The sequence below is a fragment of the Taudactylus pleione genome, unplaced genomic scaffold (assembly GCF_031769625.1).
Source record: "Taudactylus pleione unplaced genomic scaffold, aTauple2 ptg000212l, whole genome shotgun sequence".
Lineage (NCBI taxonomy): Eukaryota > Metazoa > Chordata > Amphibia > Anura > Myobatrachidae > Taudactylus > Taudactylus pleione.
Genome location: NW_028284614.1, coordinates 5,112,991 through 5,125,335, shown reverse-complemented (window position 1 = coordinate 5,125,335; position 12,345 = coordinate 5,112,991). Strand labels below are relative to the sequence as shown.

General features: G+C 45.6%; 1 long non-coding RNA gene across 1 annotated transcript; it reads right to left on the bottom strand.

Moving 5' to 3' along the window:
- Window positions 1-2,178: 2,178 nt before the first annotated feature.
- LOC148517710 (uncharacterized) lies at window positions 2,179-7,074 on the bottom strand. Its single transcript, XR_015879257.1, has 5 exons — window positions 7,059-7,074; window positions 6,690-6,751; window positions 5,409-5,502; window positions 3,399-3,435; window positions 2,179-2,532 (listed from the first exon to the last, which is right to left on the bottom strand). It is a non-coding gene; the product is annotated as an uncharacterized LOC148517710 (long non-coding RNA).
- Window positions 7,075-12,345: the final 5,271 nt, after the last annotated feature.

The following is a 12,345-nucleotide window of genomic DNA, read 5'->3' as shown; positions in this document are numbered from 1 at the left end:
TGGTGCTCATTGCTTACTCAGGGGAGTGGGTAAGGCTGTTGCAGACCTTGTCTTGTTAATGTGAGATTTTTATTTGACCTCACTACTGACTAGATTCCACATACATCCAACCATATGGGGGTTTGGTATGCGATCCTAGTGGTCAGAATACAGACAGCGGCATTTCGACATATAGGATCCCCTAACCCTAACCAACCTTTCCCGAAGCCTAACCCTAACCCTCCCCTCCAGCAGCACAAGCCTTCCCTCCCACAGCCTAACTCTATCACTCCCCTCCCACAGCCTAACTCTATCACTCCCCTCCCACAGCCTAACTCTATCACTCCCCTCCCACAGCCTAACTCTATCACTCCCCTCCCACAGCTTAACCCTATCCCTCACCCCACAGCCCAACCCTAACCCTCCCCCTAGTATCTAACCCTAGCACTGACCCTAAACCTAACCCACCCCCTAACCCTAATACTTTTTGTTGGGATGTCAACAGTTGGGATTCTGGAGCCGGAATTCCGATGCCGATATTTTGACCGCCGGGATGCCATATGGGACTGTTGCTACTTGTAGACCATAAACTACTTGTTTTCTGAGACCACCAAGTTGCACTTTCTCGTTTATTTACTCGGTTTCCATCCCGCTCTACTACTGGTTAAGATTTGCACACTGATTTGCTGTCCTGCTGGAAAGGCTGGTATTTTATATTATCAAATCTGACCATGTGCTGATCGTCAGGCTGGCAAAGTTTACCTTTTGGTACACTTACATTTTAAATCTGTTATAATAGATCTAGTGTTCATTCTAGCACCCTGCACCTGTCATAACCCATGCAGTTCCTTTTTCCTGCCTGGGGTGTCGCTCTCTGCTCTGGTGCTTCTGTCACTTGGAAACTTTCCCTTTAATGGCCAAGTGTTGTCATCCCTGTCAGTCTATGCACTATATATCTCTAAGGAATTGCCTGAGTATAGGCAGCCACTATTTACCATTATTCGGGAGTATGTAGTCCTAGAACTAGTGATCTATCATCTCACATAATAGCCATCTAAATTTTGTGTATATAACTAATATTAAACGGAAAACTGCTGTTTGTCAGAGGAGTCCCAGGGTCTCCACTTCTCCCTGTCCTCCCATCAGTAGCCAGCAGCAGGATGAGCACCCTATCTGGTAGACACAGGGCTCCTATGTGAGATGGTGATGCAGTTAATGGCAATATGTGATTGCCGTGATGTGGTCTGATTATCTTCCATAACTGTATTTGAAAAGTCTACTTGGTGCATTTACATAGCGGCGGCTTTGACCTCAAAATTTAAAGTGCTATTAATATTAAATGTAAAACATGCTGGGCTGTGCAATAAAGTGCAACTTTGAATACATTTTTAGATCAAACCTGCTGAGAAGTTGCAAGCCGCCACTTCGTAAATATACGCCTAAATTGTACGATCGTGGGAAGAAATTTGTAGGCCCCCCCCTCATAAACCCCCCCCGAAAAAAAAATATTAGGGACTATAGAACAGGGGTCTGGGTAAGAAACAGAAGCTTATACTAAGATTGATTTAAAATAAAGCATATTTATTGGAACCCCAGGAGATTTGCAGCAATGAAAATTCCACTAAATGCTAATAACACATATTCGGAAAACATCCCAACACCCAAATAATATTATTGGCTATTAGCCCTTCTGCGACTCGGACTTGCAAAGTCACATATTCTTGTATTTGTAAATTACATACAGCTACAAATGGCGGTATGGATCTGGATCTAATAGACATGACAGTGGGGCAATCATCTGTTGCTGTGAGTTTATCTCACATGAATCATCCAGTAGGGAACTCGATCCCTGCCTCAGCCTCAACTCTCCTGAGTACTGTCAGGACATGGTCTTTTATCCCTCTAGAAATCCCAATGCTCCTGTTCCAGCTCATCTGAGATTGGTTTGTCATTGACTAAAGCACCTGGAGATGGACTGTTGCTAAGCAGTGTGATGGAGAAGGGAACCCTCCCTAGACCCCTCCACTGGGATGTTCCTTAGATGGCTGGCATGGACAACTAAAGACATAGGGCAGTGTAAGATAGAGGGGTAATATACATGTTTTCGCAACTGATTTAGTGGATTTTGTGCTTATGTCATACTGTCCTGTTGAAGCCTAAGGAGGGAGCATTGCTAACAGGGCAGTGCACATTGGGAAAACTGGTAGGAGCACACTTTGGATAAATTGGACTTAATTACTTAATTTATGAGTTGTGTGAAGGGAGTTCCAACCTTTATTGTCATGGCCCTGGCACTTTCTTTTATCACAAGCACTGCAATGGGTGCAGTTTAGCGTCTTATCTTTGCCTGGATTTTGCTTTGCAGTATGTTGGGACAATGCACAGAGTAATTTCCAATACAGGGTAATAAATACAAGCACTTTGGAAAGTTCTAAGAAAAACAAGAAAGAGGTTTCTTCCCAGGAGAGATTTCCGATTAATCATGTGTAGATGTTTTCTATGACTTCGATTCCTCTACCTTCCAAAACATCCAGATTTATCACCGACATTGTGCTGCAGAGACAGTAGTAGGGACATTTATTACACATCATAAACATTGCTTTAGGAAATAAATTATAGCAGACAGCAAAAAGTAGTAACATAGCCCCACGCATTTCACAATTCATCCTGTTGCATTCTGTGCCATGAGATGACAGAGATGAAGCATATTGAATACAGATTTATTTGACAGAATGACGTATAAAACAGACGAGATGTAGTATCTGAAATAAAATGATATAAGGAGGAAGGTGGTCTAAGGGTCGTATTTCATTCGGAAACTGCAGCCAATTTGGGAGTTATACTGAGCATGTTCCAAATCATTGCACAAAGGGACAATATGATTGTTGCCTTAAATACTTAACACTATGGGGGGGGGGATGTATAAAACCTTCTAAAGAGGAAACGTGTAGATGTTTCCCATAGCAACCAATCAGTTTCTAGTTGTCATTTATCAAGTACATTATATAAAATGATAGCTAGAAGCTGATTGGTTCCTGTGAGAAACTTCTATCACAGTTGTCTTTAGAAGGCTTGATGCATGTATGTAAAAAAACTTCCAACTGTCCCGATTCGTGAACCTCGAAGGGGGAGGAGTTTACAGTAAGTGGTTTGAGTTTTGTCCAAAGTGTCTAAATTTAGTAACAGTGTTTGCACATATACCACCATTGTACATAATGCCTTGGAGGACCCATTGGTCCATTAATTATTACAGAGTGAGCGATCTTATACCTTTCCTGCATCCACATTTCCGCGATAATAACAGAGAATAAAGCACACACTAATAAATGCATTTGTGATATCGGGGGAAAAAACATGAAAGGCATTCCCAATACTTTTCATAAATAACAATGCTTATATGTCTAATGCTTTATTATTACCTTTCTGATTTACTTTTCTTTTCTTTGTTGAATTTCCCTGTGAATCAATATATTTAGAGATACATATCATTATAATATATTGATGTGACAGTGATACTGTACGGAGAACGACTTTGTCCTGATGCCATTTTCACCATAAACTGAAGTCAACAATAGGAATCAATAAACAATCATACAGGATAAATATTCATGCCGTGGGCCCCGGGAATGGTTCCAGTATACCGGGTGGTCCATAAGTGTGGAAAAACCCTTATAAAAAGGAAATGAGTAAGGATATGATAATCCAGTGTCTACACATATGATATGGGAGTGGGGGAAAACATTTTAGGCTGACACCATTGTTTTTCTTATGAAATTCTGCATCTGTTTGATATATCACATGCCTTCCCAATTAAAAAATTAGCGTTACATCCAAGATAGCCGACTTTAAGATGGCCACCATACTGGTGACATACCCTAAAAAGTGTAGACACTGGATTAATATTTCCTTTCATTTTTATATAAGCATGTTTCCACACTTATGGACCACCCTGTACATTGTGGAATGTGGAGTAGTTACACGGGTGTACAGCCATCAGACTTACATAAAAGATATATGGGAGAAGTATTTTGTGCAATTATTGTGGTTGAACAATTTTGGTCTTATACCTGACTAGTAAAGGTGACCAGGCCGTTGCCCTGGTACATGGAGATTTTGGTACCAAAGACTGGGGGGGCAGATATTTATTTTGGAGAGTTTGGGCCTACTTGCATAGCCTGTAAAATGTAATTGGGTGATGGAACTTTAAAGGAATCTGGGCATAATTTGTAGGTGGAGAACTCTTTAATCTTGTTTATGCCGCTTATGCCTATATAGGTGTAATGCTCCCTGCGGTGTTTAGATAAGATACCGCAGGCCAGGGTTACTAGGAATGCAGCCAGGAGAATGAGGCGAGGAATTTGTGAGATTGTGGAGGAGCTGATATAACTGTGTGTAGGAGTGGCAGGGTGTGAAAGTGCCCTTTGTTGTTCTGTTACTGGTCACATGGGAACCCAAGGCTGTATAGGCTTGGGTTTTCCACAAGTCAGGGTGTTGGCCATTTATGCTGGGAGGAGGGAGGAGACCCCAGGCTCCCCTGGCAGTTTGGGAGCAGGTTCATGTGGCAGCCACAAGAGTCACTAATATTACTAAAGGGGGAGTAACCCAGAATGCAGGGTGTAGGAGCCACTAAAGTATGATGTAAGGGTTGTCACCATATGAGGTTTCCAAGAGGTGGTAAGAGCCTCATATTATAACAAGAAGAGAGAGCATCTGTACAGAAGAGCCCCATAGGGAGGGAGGACATATAAGGACTGATTGAGAGTCAGTGTGCAATGCCATGGACACTTATAACCCTGGAGTCTCCCAGAAGTGAGAGAAGAAGCAACGTGTGCATGCCTGTGAGTGACTGTATATGCTAATTGTAAAATGTACGTGAAGAAAAGTAGACTGGGTGAGAAGCAACTCTATATTGCCTACCTACCTGGCAGGGGCAGCAAAGAGAGTTGGATTGTGTGAGACCCAAGTGAGGATTCATCCCCATGGAAGAGAGGTGAGTGGCAGCTGAGAGGACCACTAAGGAAAGTGTCAGAGCTGTGTGTAGGAAACGTGTACGTCGGGAGCCTACAACTGAGAAGCAGTGAGGTGGGTTTAACAGATGTATAAGCATGAGATACTGGGGACCTACAGGTACTAGCCAGGAAATGTCAGCTGACAAGTGACTAAGTGTAATGTGTTTCACTGTAAAGTACACGTATGCAGTTGTGTTGGTGGAGAAAGGGATTGTGTGATGTGATAAACTTCCTACACCTAAGCAGAGAGGTGATGCCTACTACCTTCATACTTGCTGCCTGAGACATGGTTAAGAATTAGGCAGGAGAAATGAAGATGTTATAATGATGTATATTGCAATGATATTCATATTGATACTGTGCAGGAGCTGTATATATAATTTCCTTTACCATTTGCGATGAACTAATGAAGTTACTTACATCTGTATAGAACCATTGCCAACAGAAGGAAGAGCAGGATCACAGCAACAACACCAGCAGTTATATAAACACGGTCATCCGGTGATTCAGGCTTCTATAAGCCAGAAAAGAGGACATAATACATTCATCACATTAACTCCTGCCTATACAATATACTGTATTTTATGGAGAAGCTGTTTGTGGCACGTGGTTAAATGTGCCACCGAATAACATCAAAGAGGAATTAATGAGCCTCTCAGAAACAAAGACAATACTGTTTTTAAATTCTGTGTGATGTTCAGCGGCATATTTGACAGAGCACGGCGTGTACAGGTAGCCGCCAACAAGAAGGGGCTCTGGCTACCCTGATTAGTGGAAGAGACACACTTGGTAGGAGCTACTGTCACTTACAATACAACAACTAATGGAATTTCTTCCTGAAAAATGACAAATACTTACATTTTTGTTCCAGAAACTACTGCTTGTGATGGACCAATAAACTCAGTTGGGTAAATGTAATGCACCTAGGCTGTCAGTGATAACCCAAGTGGTAACTTTATTTAGCAAGCCGTCATGTGTTAAGGCAGCAATATTAAAATGGCAATGGCTAGTAGGATTCAGGAAGCTGGTCTAGCAGGCTAGTATGGATCCATAGGATAGTCTAGTAGGGATCAGTAGGTTGGTCTACTGGGTTAGTAAGCATCAGTAGACTGTAATAGGCTAGTATGGTGCAGTTGGCTGGTTTTGTAGGCTGGTATGGATCAGTAGACTGGTCTAGTAGGCTAGTATGGGTCTATAGGCTGGTGTAGTAGGGTTCAGTAGGCTAGTAGGCTAGTATGGATCCATAAGCTGGTCTAGTAGGGATCAGTAGACTGGTGTACTGGGTTTAGTAAGGATCAATAGGCTGGTGTAATAGGCTAGTAGGGTTCAATAGACTGGTCTTGTTGGCCAGTAGGGATCAGTAGGCTGATCTACTGGGTTAGTAGGATTCAATAGACTGGTCTTGTAGGCTAGTAGGGATCAGTAGGCTGGTCTTGTAGGCTAGTAGGACTCAGTAGGCTGGTTTAGTGGGCTAGTATGGATCCATAGGCTTGTCTAGTAGGGATCAGTACGCTGATCTACTGGGTTAGTAGTGTTCAGTTGACTGGTCTAATAGGAATCAGTAGACGGCCTACCCTAAAGTGAAGTGCCTGGTATTTCTGAAAAGTGTTAATTATATCTAAGAACTTAGAAATACAGTAGAGTTCCTACTTTAATACATAATACTTAAAGCCAATAATTAGGGTGCAGAAATCATGTTACCTCTAAGGTGATGGAAGTTTTTTCAAAAGGAAGAGTTGTAAGTATTTTGGAAATACTGGTATCTGGAAAAAGAATAATAAGAACTGATAACACAGTAATTCTACTAATAATGTGTGTGTTCCCTATGAGCTTTTTACCCCCAAATAAATTTGTATTAAAAAAAATAAAATAAAAAATTAAACTGAGTAGTAAAAAAATGATGCATTAAAATAGTTGGCAGAGTGCAGTTGCTTGCCAGAGGGGTGTATTTATTATAGGGACAGTAGTTGGACTCTGCTCTATAAATGAAGGGGTCTTTGCTATCACAAGTGGTAGCCCCCGCCAGTGTTAATACCCATTTTCTCATTGGGAAATAGTTTTTGAATATACCTTTATATTTCATCATGTTAGTCTATTTTTTTAATTTATTTAATTTATTTGCAAATTATATTTAAAAGCCATGGGGTCTATGTTCTGAGCCTCGGAGAGAGATAAAGTAGATGGAGATAGAGGGGTCTATGGGCCTGATTCAGAGCTGAACGCTCTGACCAGAGAGCTCGCTCTGAATCAGGGCCCTCCTACCTTTTTTTGGAGCGTCCTCATGGACACTCACATAGCTGTGGGTTACTACCCACAGCTAGAGCGAGCGTCCATGATGATGGTCGCGATGGTCTTGACCATCGCGACCATCGGGCTTGCGACGGAGACCCTGCAGTAGGGTCTCACTGCCGCAAGCCCTGGAGTGATTTTGGCTCTATCAGAGCCCAAATCACTCCCACTGACATCACTAGTGATGTCAGTGGGGCCGGCTTGAGACGGTAGGCATTCCCATGGGAACGCCTCCGTCTGGCAGGCACGCCCCCGGCACGCCCACCAAAGGGGGCGTGCTGTCAATCAACATCGACAGCACGCCCCCTTTGGTGCGAGACCCGGAGCGATGGAAAGCCCGTCGCTCCCCGGGTCTCGCGCATGCGCACGACGGAGCTCCCTCCGTTGTGCGCATGCGCAGTGGGGAACATCGCCCCGCTTGTGAGCATACTGCCGCTCGCGAGCGGGTCTGAATGACCCCCTATGAGCCTGATTCAGTACCAATCGCAAGTGCAACTACAGACGCACATCAAGTGATTGCCATTGCGCATGCATATAAGCTCTACGATCGTACTGCCACTACTGACGCGCAGAGGAGTCCATCGCAAAGTGAGTGATAGGCTGTCAGCATTTTGGGGTGGTGTAATGCTGCCCCCTTTTCCTTCTCAGCACACGTCATTTCCAGGAAGTGTATAAGACAGTCGGTAACATCGACAACCATCGAAGGCAAATGCAGTGCTTGAGGTAGACCCTACCCTACCACAAGCACTGTGAGTGCTCCACTAAAAAAAACACCAGGTGACGTGTACAATGACGCTCCACTTTAATAATGGACGCCTTTTAGTTGGTTTAAAAATGCCCAGCCATGCCTGTGCTAGAGCAAGCACACCCTGTATACATAGACCTGCCCCAGCCACCACCCACAGACGCCCCATTCTGTCACTCACAGTACCGCTCTGGAAGTATGCAAGAATGCGATTGCTTCCCGATTGCAATGACTCTGCACGCGCATGCGCATATTAGACACATACGCATGCAGACAGGCCACAATCGGCATTAGCGTGTGATCTCGGCTTAACGTCCGGGTCTGAATCAGGCCCTTGGTGCCTGCAGCTGGTCAGAGCTGTTGTAAATGCTGTGTGGCTGGCTGCTGTGTGTCGATGGTACCGATATTTACGCAGAAGAGCGACATTGGATGTATATTAGAAAGCAGATGTTGGCGTCTTTATGCCGGCTGAGCTTTGGCAGAACATTAGCATATTATCGCTGCTGAGTTCCATGCAAAATCACAGCTGCGTCTGCGATCCGTACTGAATCAGGCCCTATGTACTAAGCTTTGGAGAGAAAGTGGATGGAGAGGGCGTTTAGTTCCGCTGCGGAAGAGCGAACCAACTAGCTGTGTCACGCATGGGCAGATCCTCCGAGACCGGCCTCGCGATGCGTTAGGTTGACCGCCAGGATCAGCGATGTAGCTGAGTATGGCTCATTTACCCCAGTGATATTTTATTAATAGGTTACAGCAATAAGAGATGGCAGCCTCTGATATATTTTATTAATATGTTAATGCCCCGGTGGTATTTTATTGATGGGTTATGGGTCAGCAGCTTCGGTGATAGAAAATCATCCATACTGTTGAGTTTTAGCAAACAGACCCCAGAGACCTGCAGAGTAATCTTCTGTTATATAAAACGTACCAAAAAGTGTTCTCTTACCAGCATAGCCAGCTGTGCTAGATGGCGCCAGGACTGTCGGGGATGAAATAAACGTTGAACCTGGAGATTCAGATCAGAGGAGAAACAAATCACTGGAGATCACGGTATGTAAGACACAGGGAGGACTAACGGCAGAAGAGATGGATGACATGGAAAGCTGATGGGCAGACGGCCTGATTCAGAGATTTACGTTAGTGGCACCGCTTTGTACGCAGCGGCAGTGCTAAAATATGTAAGAGCCGCAGGAGACATCTCATTTATTAAGACGCCCACTGATGGCTAGTTTAGAAATAAGGTTTCAGAAAGGAGGTGGAATGAACAACAGGGCAGTGTATAGAAGTGGCAATGGTATGCTTTGAAACTAATAGAATATACACACATATATATATATATATATATACGCACACACGTACACAGTGCTTATGTGCAGGGAATATTTTTTGTATCCTGAACTGTGTCCCTGCAGTAAAATAAATGTAATGTATCACCTCTCAGTGCTAGATGTGGAAATAACATATGTAAAATATAATGGGCGTAAATTCTGTTTAGCAGTTGCACACCATAGATGAGAGGAGGATCTCCCCCTTCCTTCCTCAGAGCTCCAAGTGCTACTAGGCAGACACAGGAAGGGAGGGGGGTGGGGGGTTGTCAATCTGGTCACATGGTCGGCAGTAACCATGGGGGGCAGTGAAGGACCATCAGATACTGTAGCTGTTCTGTACCTTCAATAAATTGTTTGAACCAATAGTAGACAACAGGGCCGTTAGGTCATGCCCCTTTCCGTATAGACCATGCCCCTTTTCGGGAACGCGCGCGCATGTCCCGAGTGGGGCTTTTCAAATGTTGGGAGGTATGTGAGAGTGTAGTTTTTAATAATATGCGGAGACAGACCGTACAATGGAATAATATTACACAGATTATCATAAGAACAGTTACAAGCACATGTGCCATACTGCTGGGCATAGAGGAGGGGGACAGAAAACATGGAGTGGAGAAAAACTAATAATGAAAAGCACAGAAACCGTAGTAAAACATGGAGAGGAAGAGAAATAGGAGGAAGAATAGGGTGAGATGTGGGGAATAGGGGGAGACTGGAGAAATAGAAGGAGAATGGAGGAATAGTGAGGAGTAGGAGGAGACGTGAGGAATAGGGGGAGACAGGAGCAATAGGAGGAGACTGGAGGAATAGCGGGGAGTAGGAGGATACGTGAGAAATAGGGGGAACGGGAGGCATAGGGGGAGACAGGAGCAATAGGAGGAAACGGGAGGTATATGGGGAGACAGTAGGAATAGGAGGAGACGGGAGGACTATGGGGAGACAGGAGGAATAGGAGGAGACTGGAGGAATAGGAGGAGACGGGAGGAATAGGAGGAGACGGGAGGAATATGGGGAGACAGGAGGAATAGGAGGAGGCGGGAGGAATAGGAGGAGACGGGAGGAATATGGGGAGACAGGAGGAATAGGAGGAGACGGGAGGAATATGGGGAGACAGGAGCAATAGGAGGAGACGGGAGGAATATGGGGAGACAGGAGGAATAGGAGGAGACGGGAGGAATATGGGGAGACGGGAGGAATAGGAGGAGACTGGAGGAATATGGGGAGACGGGAGGAATAGGAGGAGACGGGAGGAATATGGGGAGACAGGAGGAATAGGAGGAGACGGGAGGAATATGGGGAGACAGGAGGAATATGGGGAGACAGGAGGAATAGGAGGAGACGGGTGGAATAGGAGGAGACAGGAGGAATATGGGGAGACAGGAGGAATAGGAGGAGACGGGGGGAATAGGAGGAGACGGGAGGAATATGGAGAGACGGGAGGAATATGGGGAGACAAGAGCAATAGGAGGAGACTGGAGGAATAGCGGGGAGTAGGAGGAGACGTGAGAAATAGGGTGAACAGGAGGTATATGGGGACACAGGAGGAATAGGAGGAGACGGGAGGACTATGGGCAGACAGGAGGAATAGGGGGAGACGGGAGGAATAGGAGGAGACAGGAGGAATAGGAGGAGACGTGAGGAATAGGAGGAGACGGGAGGACTATGGGGAGACAGGAGGAATAGGAGGAGACAGGAGGACTATGGGGAGACAGGAGGAATAGGAGACGCGAGGAATATGGGGAGACAGGAGGAATATGGGGAGACAGGAAGAATAGGGGGATATGGAAGGAATGGGAAATAGGAGGAGATGTTAGGAATAGGGGGAGAAGGAAGGAATATAGGAGGAATTTGGGGAGATGGGGGTTAATAGGGGGAGACTGGAGGAATAGAAGTAGACGAGGAATATGGGTAGACAGGAGGCATAGGGGAAGACAGAAGGTATACGGGGAGACGGGAGTAATAGGGGGAGACGGGAGGGATAGGGAGAGATGGGAGGAATAGGGGGAGCCTGGAAGAATAGGGAGAGATGAGAGGAATAGGGGAAAACGGGAGGAATAGGGGTAGACGGGAGCAATAGTAGGAGATGGGGAAATAGGAGAAGACAGGAGGAGTTGAGGGAGATGGGAGGAATAGGGGGAGAAGGGAGGAATAGGGGGAGACAGGAGGAATAGGAGGAGTTGGGAGGAATAGAGGGAGACGGGTGGTATAGGATGAGACGGCAGGTATAGGGGGAGAGGAATAATAGAGGGAGACGGGAGTAATAGAGGGAGACGGGAGGAATAGGGGGAGACGGGAGTAATAGAGGGAGACGGGAGGAATAGGATGAGATGGGAGGAATAGGGAGAGACGAGGAATAGGGGAAGATGGGAGCAATAGGGGGAGAGACGGGGGAATAGAAGGAGACGTGGGGAATAGAAGAAGACTGGAATAGGAGAAGATGGGAGGAATAACGGGAGACGGGAGGAATAGGGGGACACGGGAGGAATAGGGTGAGAGGAGGAATAGGGGGAGAGGAGTAATAGAGGTAGATGGGAGGAATAGGATAAGACGGGAGGAATAGGGAGAGACGAGGAATAGGGGAAGATGGGAGCAACAGGGGGAGACGGGGGGAATAGGAGGAGACTGGAATAGTAGAAGATGGGAGGAATAGGGGGAGACGGGAGGAATAGGGGGAGAAGGGAGGAATAGGGGGAGACAGGAGAAACGGGAAGACAGTAGTAATAGGAGGAGATGGGAGGAATAGAGGGAGACAGTAAAAATAGGGGGAGGAGTAATAGAGGGAGATGGCAGGAATAGGGGGAGAAGGGAGGAATAGAAGGGAATAGGAGAAGATGTGAGGAATAGGGAGAGACTGGAGAAATAGAGGGAGACGGGAGGAATAGGGGGAGGTGGGGGAGATGAGAGGAAGAAATAGGAGATGTGAGGAATAGGGGGAGACTGGAGGAATAGGGGAGATGGGAGGAATATGGGGAGGGAATAGGAATACATGTAGAAAATA